The sequence below is a fragment of the Strongylocentrotus purpuratus genome, unplaced genomic scaffold (assembly GCF_000002235.5).
Source record: "Strongylocentrotus purpuratus isolate Spur 01 unplaced genomic scaffold, Spur_5.0 spur5_scaffold_3, whole genome shotgun sequence".
Taxonomy (NCBI): Eukaryota; Metazoa; Echinodermata; class Echinoidea; order Camarodonta; family Strongylocentrotidae; genus Strongylocentrotus; species Strongylocentrotus purpuratus.
Genome location: NW_022145609.1, coordinates 24,384,823 through 24,394,631, shown reverse-complemented (window position 1 = coordinate 24,394,631; position 9,809 = coordinate 24,384,823).

The following is a 9,809-nucleotide window of genomic DNA, read 5'->3' as shown; positions in this document are numbered from 1 at the left end:
TTCAAATTATCACAATATTTGCCCCTACGCCCCTTTCAAAGGGATTGGGGGTCAGGATCCATCTAATGGCATGTATGGACATTCATTGTGGGGAAACTAACCTATTAAAAAAAAAAAATATTTTCCTCCAAAATGCTGAACCACCCCGGCCCTTCTAATTTCGGCCCGAAAGTTGTGATAATTCAAATTTTTACAATATTTGCCCCTACGCCCCTTCCAAAGGGATATGGGGGTCAGGATCCATCTAATGGCATGTATGTACATTCATTGTGGGGAAACTAGCCTATTTAAAAAAATAATATTTTCCTCCAAAATGCTGAACCACCCCGGCCCTTACCATTTCGGCCTGAAATTGGTGTTTATTCAAATTATCACAATATTTGCCCCTACGCCCCTTTCAAAGGGATATGGGGGTCAAGATCCATCTAATGGCATGTATGGACATTCATTGTGGGGAAACTAGCCTATTCAAAAAATATAATATTTTCCTCCAAAATGCTGAACCACCCCGGCCCTTACCATTTCGGCCTGAAATTGGTGTTTATTCAAATTATCACAATATTTGCCCCTACGCCCCTTTCAAAGGGATATGGGGGTCAGGATCCATCTAATGGCATGTATGGACATTCATTGTGGGGAAACTAGCCTATTAAAAAAAAAAAATATTTTCCTCCAAAATGCTGAACCACCCCGGACCTTCTAATTTCGGCCTGAAAGTTGTGATAATTCAAATTTTTACAATATTTGCCCCTACACCCCTTCCAAAGGGATATGGGGGTCAGGATCCATCTAATGGCATGTATGTACATTCATTGTGGGGAAACTAGCCTATTCAAAAAATATAATATTTTCCTCCAAAATGCTGAACCACCGGCCCTTACCATTTCGGCCTGAAATTGGTGTTTATTCAAATTATCACAATATTTGCCCCTACGCCCCTTTCAAAGGGATATGGGGGTCAGGATCCATCTAATGGCATGTATGGACATTCATTGTGGGGAAACTAGCCTATTAAAAAAAAAAAAATTTTCCTCCAAAATGCTGAACCACCCCGGACCTTCTAATTTCGGCCTGAAAGTTGTGATAATTCAAATTTTTACAATATTTGCCCCTACGCCCCTTTCAAAGGGATATGGGGGTCAGGATCCATCTAATGGCATGTATGTACATTCATTGTGGGGAAACTAGCCTATTCAAAAAATATAATATTTTCCTCGAAAATGCTGAACCACCCCGGCCCTTACCATTTCGGCCTGAAATTGGTGTTTATTCAAATTATCACAATATTTGCCCCTACGCCCCTTTCAAAGGGATATGGGGGTCAGGATCCATCTAATGGCATGTATGGACATTCATTGTGGGGAAACTAGCCTATTCAAAAAAAAAAATATTTTCCTCCAAAATGCTGAACCACCCCGGCCCTTCTAATTTCGGCCTGAAAGTTGTGATAATTCAAATTTTTACAATATTTGCCCCTACGCCCCTTTCAAAGGGATATGGGGGTCAGGATCCATCTAATGGCATGTATGTACATTCATTGTGGGGAAACTAGCCTATTCAAAAAATATAATATTTTCCTCCAAAATGCTGAACCACCCCGGCCCTTACCATTTCGGCCTGAAATTGGTGTTTATTCAAATTATCACAATATTTGCCCCTACGCCCCTTTCAAAGGGATATGGGGGTCAAGATCCATCTAATGGCATGTATGGACATTCATTGTGGGGAAACTAGCCTATTCAAAAAATATAATATTTTCCTCGAAAATGCTGAACCACCCCGGCCCTTACCATTTCGGCCTGAAATTGGTGTTTATTCAAATTATCACAATATTTGCCCCTACGCCCCTTTCAAAGGGATATGGGGGTCAGGATCCATCTAATGGCATGTATGGACATTCATTGTGGGGAAACTAGCCTATTAAAAAAAAAAATATTTTCCTCCAAAATGCTGAACCACCCCGGACCTTCTAATTTCGGCCTGAAAGTTGTGATAATTCAAATTTTTACAATATTTGCCCCTACACCCCTTCCAAAGGGATATGGGGGTCAGGATCCATCTAATGGCATGTATGTACATTCATTGTGGGGAAACTAGCCTATTCAAAAAATATAATATTTTCCTCCAAAATGCTGAACCACCCCGGCCCTTACCATTTCGGCCTGAAATTGGTGTTTATTCAAATTATCACAATATTTGCCCCTACGCCCCTTTCAAAGGGATATGGGGTCAGGATCCATCTAATGGCATGTATGGACATTCATTGTGGGGAAACTAGCCTATTAAAAAAAAAAAAATTTTCCTCCAAAATGCTGAACCACCCCGGACCTTCTAATTTCGGCCTGAAAGTTGTGATAATTCAAATTTTTACAATATTTGCCCCTACGCCCCTTCCAAAGGGATATGGGGGTCAAGATCCATCTAATGGCATGTATGTACATTCATTGTGGGGAAACTAGCCTATTCAAAAAATATAATTTTTCCTCCAAAATGCTGAACCACCCCGGCCCTTACCATTTCGGCCTGAAATTGGTGTTTATTCAAATTATCACAATATTTGCCCCTACGCCCCTTTCAAAGGGATATGGGGGTCAGGATCCATCTAATGGCATGTATGGACATTCATTGTGGGGAAACTAGCCTATTAAAAAAAAAAAATATTTTCCTCCAAAATGCTGAACCACCCCGGACCTTCTAATTTCGGCCTGAAAGTTGTGATAATTCAAATTTTTACAATATTTGCCCCTACGCCCCTTCCAAAGGGATATGGGGGTCAGGATCCATCTAATGGCATGTATGTATGTACATTCATTGTGGGGAAACTAGCCTATTCAAAAAATATAATATTTTCCTCGAAAATGCTGAACCACCCCGGCCCTTACCATTTTGGCCTGAAATTGGTGTTTATTCAAATTATCACAATATTTGCCCCTACGCCCCTTTCAAAAGGATATGGGGGTCAGGATCCATCTAATGGCATGTATGGACATTCATTGTGGGGAAACTAGCCTATTAAAAAAAATATATATTTTCTTCAAAATGCTGAACCACCCCGGACCTTCTAATTTCGGCCTGAAAGTTGTGATAATTCAAATTTTTACAATATTTGCCCCTACACCCCTTCCAAAGGGATATGGGGGTCAGGATCCATCTAATGGCATGTATGTACATTCATTGTGGGGAAACTAGCCTATTCAAAAAATATAATATTTTCCTCGAAAATGCTGAACCACCCCGGCCCTTACCATTTTGGCCTGAAATTGGTGTTTATTCAAATTATCACAATATTTGCCCCTACGCCCCTTTCAAAGGGATATGGGGGTCAGGATCCATCTAATGGCATGTATGGACATTCATTGTGGGGAAACTAGCCTATTCAAAAAAAATAATATTTTCCTCCAAAATGCTGAACCACCCCGGACCTTCTAATTTCGGCCCGAAAGTTGTGATAATTCAAATTTTTACAATATTTGCCCCTACGCCCCTTCCAAAGGGATATGGGGGTCAGGATCCATCTAATGGCATGTATGTACATTCATTGTGGGGAAACTAGCCTATTCAAAAAATATAATATTTTCCTCCAAAATGCTGAACCACCCCGGCCCTTACCATTTCGGCCTGAAATTGGTGTTTATTCAAATTATCACAATATTTGCCCCTACGCCCCTTTCAAAGGGATATGGGGGTCAAGATCCATCTAATGGCATGTATGGACATTCATTGTGGGGAAACTAGCCTATTCAAAAAATATAATATTTTCCTCGAAAATGCTGAACCACCCCGGCCCTTACCATTTCGGCCTGAAATTGGTGTTTATTCAAATTATCACAATATTTGCCCCTACGCCCCTTTCAAAGGGATATGTGGGTCAGGATCCATCTAATGGCATGTATGGACATTCATTGTGGGGAAACTAGCCTATTAAAAAAAAAAATATTTCCCTCCAAAATGCTGAACCACCCCGGCCCTTACCATTTCGGCCTGAAATTGGTGTTTATTCAAATTATCACAATATTTGCCCCTACGCCCCTTTCAAAGGGATATGGGGGTCAAGATCCATCTAATGGCATGTATGGACATTCATTGTGGGGAAACTAGCCTATTCAAAAAATATAATATTTTCCTCAAAATGCTGAACCACCCCGGCCCTTACCATTTCGGCCTGAAATTGGTGTTTATTCAAATTATCACAATATTTGCCCCTACGCCCCTTTCAAAGGGATATGTGGGTCAGGATCCATCTAATGGCATGTATGGACATTCATTGTGGGGAAACTAGCCTATTAAAAAAAAAAATATTTTCCTCCAAAATGCTGAACCACCCCGGACCTTCTAATTTCGGCCTGAAAGTTGTGATAATTCAAATTTTTACAATATTTGCCCCTACACCCCTTCCAAAGGGATATGGGGGTCAGGATCCATCTAATGGCATGTATGTACATTCATTGTGGGGAAACTAGCCTATTCAAAAAATATAATATTTTCCTCCAAAATGCTGAACCACCCCGGACCTTCTAATTTCGGCCTGAAAGTTGTGATAATTCAAATTTTTACAATATTTGCCCCTACGCCCCTTCCAAAGGGATATGGGGGTCAGGATCCATCTAATGGCATGTATGTACATTCATTGTGGGGAAACTAGCCTATTCAAAAAATATAATATTTTCCTCGAAAATGCTGAACCACCCCGGCCCTTACCATTTCGGCCTGAAATTGGTGTTTATTCAAATTATCACAATATTTGCCCCTACGCCCCTTTCAAAGGGATGGGGGTCAGGATCCATCTAATGGCATGTATGGACATTCATTGTGGGGAAACTAACCTATTCAAAAAAAATAATATTTTCCTCCAAAATGCTGAACCACCCCGGACCTTCTAATTTCGGCCCGAAAGTTGTGATAATTCAAATTTTTACAATATTTGCCCCTACACCCTTCCAAAGGGATATGGGGGTCAGGATCCATCTAATGGCATGTATGTACATTCATTGTGGGGAAACTAGCCTATATCAAAAAAAAATATTTTCCTCGAAAATGCTGAACCACCCCGGCCCTTACCATTTCGGCCTGAAATTGGTGTTTATTCAAATTATCACAATATTTGCCCCTACGCCCCTTTCAAAGGGATATGGGGGTCAGGATCCATCTAATGGCATGTATGGACATTCATTGTGGGGAAACTAGCCTATTAAAAAAAAAAATATTTTCCTCCAAAATGCTGAACCACCCCGGCCCTTACCATTTCGGCCTGAAATTGGCGTTTATTCAAATTATCACAATATTTGCCCCTACGCCCCTTTCAAAGGGATATGGGGGTCAAGATCCATCTAATGGCATGTATGGACATTCATTGTGGGGAAACTAGCCTATTCAAAAAATATAATATTTTCCTCGAAAATGCTGAACCACCCCGGCCCTTACCATTTCGGCCTGAAATTGGTGTTTATTCAAATTATCACAATATTTGCCCCTACGCCCCTTTCAAAGGGATATGGGGGTCAGGATCCATCTAATGGCATGTATGGACATTCATTGTGGGGAAACTAGCCTATTGAAAAAAAAAAATATTTTCCTCCAAAATGCTGAACCACCCCGGACCTTCTAATTTCGGCCTGAAAGTTGTGATAATTCAAATTTTACAATATTTGCCCCTACACCCCTTTCAAAGGGATATGGGGGTCAGGATCCATCTAATGGCATGTATGTACATTCATTGTGGGGAAACTAGCCTATTCAAAAAATATAATATTTTCCTCCAAAATGCTGAACCACCCCGGACCTTCTAATTTCGGCCTGAAAGTTGTGATAATTCAAATTTTTACAATATTTGCCCCTACACCCCTTCCAAAGGGATATGGGGGTCAGGATCCATCTAATGGCATGTATGTACATTCATTGTGGGGAAACTAGCCTATTCAAAAAATATAATATTTTCCTCGAAAATGCTGAACCACCCGGCCCTTACCATTTCGGCCTGAAATTGGTGTTTATTCAAATTATCACAATATTTGCCCCTACGCCCCTTTCAAAGGGATTGGGGGTCAGGATCCATCTAATGGCATGTATGGACATTCATTGTGGGGAAACTAACCTATTCAAAAAAAATAATATTTTCCTCCAAAATGCTGAACCACCCCGGACCTTCTAATTTCGGCCCGAAAGTTGTGATAATTCAAATTTTTACAATATTTGCCCCTACACCCTTCCAAAGGGATATGGGGGTCAGGATCCATCTAATGGCATGTATGTACATTCATTGTGGGGAAACTAACCTATCAAAAAAAAATATTTTCCTCCAAAATGCTGAACCACCCCGGACCTTCTAATTTCGGCCTGAAAGTTGTGATAATTCAAATTTTTACAATATTTGCCCCTACACCCCTTCCAAAGGGATATGGGGATCAGGATCCATCTAATGGCATGTATGTACATTCATTGTGGGGAAACTAGCCTATTCAAAAAATATAATATTTTCCTCGAAAATGCTGAACCACCCCGGCCCTTACCATTTTGGCCTGAAATTGGTGTTTATTCAAATTATCACAATATTTGCCCCTACGCCCCTTTCAAAGGGATTGGGGGTCAGGATCCATCTAATGGCATGTATGGACATTCATTGTGGGGAAACTAACCTATTCAAAAAAAATAATATTTTCCTCCAAAATGCTGAACCACCCCGGACCTTCTAATTTCGGCCCGAAAGTTGTGATAATTCATATTTTTACAATATTTGCCCCTACGCCCCTTTCAAAGGGATATGGGGGTCAGGATCAATCTAATGGCATGTATGTACATTCATTGTGGGGAAACTAACCTATTAAAAAAAAATATTTTCCTCCAAAATGCTGAACCACCCCGGACCTTCTAATTTCGGCCCAAAAGTTGTGATAATTCAAATTTTTACAATATTTGCCCCTACGCCCCTTCCAAAGGGATATGGGGGTCAGGATCCATCTAATGGCATGTATGGACATTCATTGTGGGGAAACTAACCTATTAAAAAAAAAAAATATTTTCCTCCAAAATGCTGAACCACCCCGGACCTTCTAATTTCGGCACGAAAGTTGTGATAATTAAAATTTTTACAATATTTGCCACTACGCCCCTTTCAAAGGGATATGGGGGTCAGGATCCATCTAATGGCATGTATGGACATTCATTGTGGGGAAACTAACCTATTAAAAAAATATATATTTTCCTCCAAAATGCTGAACCACCCCGGACCTTCTAATTTCGGCCCAAAAGTTGTGAGTATTCAAATTTTTACAACATTTGCCCCTACGCCCCTTCCAAAGGGATATGGGGGTCAGGATCCATCTAATGGCATGTATATACATTGATTGTGGGGAAACTAGCCTATTCAAAAAATATAATATTTTCCTCGAAAATGCTGAACCACCCCGGCCCTTACCATTTGGCCTGAAATTGGTGTTTATTCAAATTATCACAATATTTGCCCCTACGCCCCTTTCAAAGGGATATCGGGGTCAAGATCCATCTAATGGCATGTATGGACATTCATTGTGGGAAAACTAACCTATTAAAAAAAATATATATTTTCCTCCAAAATGCTGAGCCACCCCGGACCTTCTAATTTCGGACCGAAAGTTGTGATAATTCAAATTTTTACAATATTCGCCCCTATGCCCCTTTCAAAGGGATATGGGGGTCAGGATCCATCTAATGGCATGTATGTTCATTGATTGTGGGGAAACTAGCCTATTAAAAAAAGTATAATATTTTCCTCGAAAATGCTGAACCACCCCGGCCCTTACCATTTTGGCCTGAAATTGGTGTTTATTCAAATTATCACAATATTTCCCCCTATGCCCCTTTCAAAGGGATATGGGGGTCAAGATCCATCTAATGGCATGTAGGTACATTCATTGTGGAGAAACTAGCCTATTAAAAAAAACTAGATGGAATTTTGACTGCGCGCAGTCGAAAATGATGCCTCCGCCATAGAGCAATTTAAACAAGTTTGGAGTTTAAATCTCCAGTGGTTCTTGAGATATCATGATAACAATCTCAATGTATGGAATTTCATAAGTTGACCTCTGTGACCCTTGACCTTTGACCTACGAGCTCCAAAATCTAATCAGATTGTCTTCCTATGGTGATACACACTATCATTAAGTTTGAAGTTTAAATCTCCAGTGGTTCTTGAGATATTATGATAACAATCTCAATGTATGGAATTTCATAAGTTGACCTCTGTGACCCTTGACCTTTGACCTACGTGCTCCAAAATCTACTCAGATTGTTTTCCTATAGTGATACACACTATCACTAAGTTTGAAGTTTAAATCTCCAGTGGTTCTTGAGATATCATGATAACAATCTCAATATATGGAATTTCATAAGTTGACCTCTGTGACCCTTGACCTTTGACATACGTGCTCCAAAATCTAATCAGATCGTCTTCCTATGGTGATACATACTATCCTTAAGTTTGAAGTTTAAATCTCAAATGGTTCTTGAGATATCGCGCTAACAAACTCAATACAAGGAATTTCATAAGTTGACCTCTGTGACCTGTGACCTTTGACCTACGTACTCCAAAATCTAATCAGATCGTCTTCCTATGGTGATAAATACTATTCCTGAGTCTTAAGTTTAAATCTTAAATGGTTCTTGAGATATTGTGATAACGGTCAAACGGGACGGACGTACGGACGAACGTACGGACGGACAACCCGAAAACATGATGCCTCCGGCACCACCTTCGGTGGCGGAGGCATAAAAATCATAGTTAAAGCTTCGAAGGTGTCAATTTCAATACTTCATTGGATGATAACCTTGTATATATTGCAAACTTTTAAGCAAGAAAATATTTTATATTTAAAAATCAAATACTAGAGATCAACCTCTTTCTACCTGTATAGCTTACAATTTTCCAATCTAAAATATCTCAGAAATAACATATTGTATATTTGTCTAGCAGTTTGGCCACAGTAATTTCAGAATTTATTTCAGAATTAAATTTAGTTCTTTTGATGCACAGTCCCTGTCGTAACAGTCAGACATCTGCACATGCATCTAACAACATAAATGTTTATACTCCACTCGATTTCAGTTTCTTATGACAATGAATATGAATCTTACTTTTAACAGCTAGAGTTTTCAGACTTCCTCACACAAAGATATGGAATACAAAAGGATCAACTTGTAACGCAATAAAATGAAATTAAACATATTTACCATTTCATTTTTTAATCAGCATTATTATTGCATTTTTTTCATAGAAAAAAGGAATATCTGGGTTTTAGAAATTGAAATGAACATGAATCCCTTAAAAAAATTAAAGGAACCTCACCCCAAAGAATGAGAGCAGGTATTCTGAAAAATCTGATGTTTTACTTGATAGAGAACATTCTCCTCTTCTGTCTTCACGAATCGTTTACAAACTCATGCTCAAACTATACATGTATCAATACCCGTAACTCCTAGAATCATATATCAAATGTGAATAACAATGATCATATGATAATATGCATGGCCATACAATTGGTATCAAAACATGTGTTCTTATGAAAAGTGACCTCATTGACCTGTGACCTAGCTTTGACCTTTCACCTCCAAACTACCTACTATCTTCTTGGAACATAATATATTGTGATGCATACTGGTGCCATAAAAGTGCACCCCTAAAATGGTCCTTGATTTGTAGCCAAAATCGACAACTTCAAAACACAATGGCTTTGTTCAGTAAAATAACGAGCAAGGATATTTTCAAAAGGACCGATAAATCAAAGCAAACAAATCAGGAATATAAACATGAGGAATCAATACACTTTTCAATCTTTCTT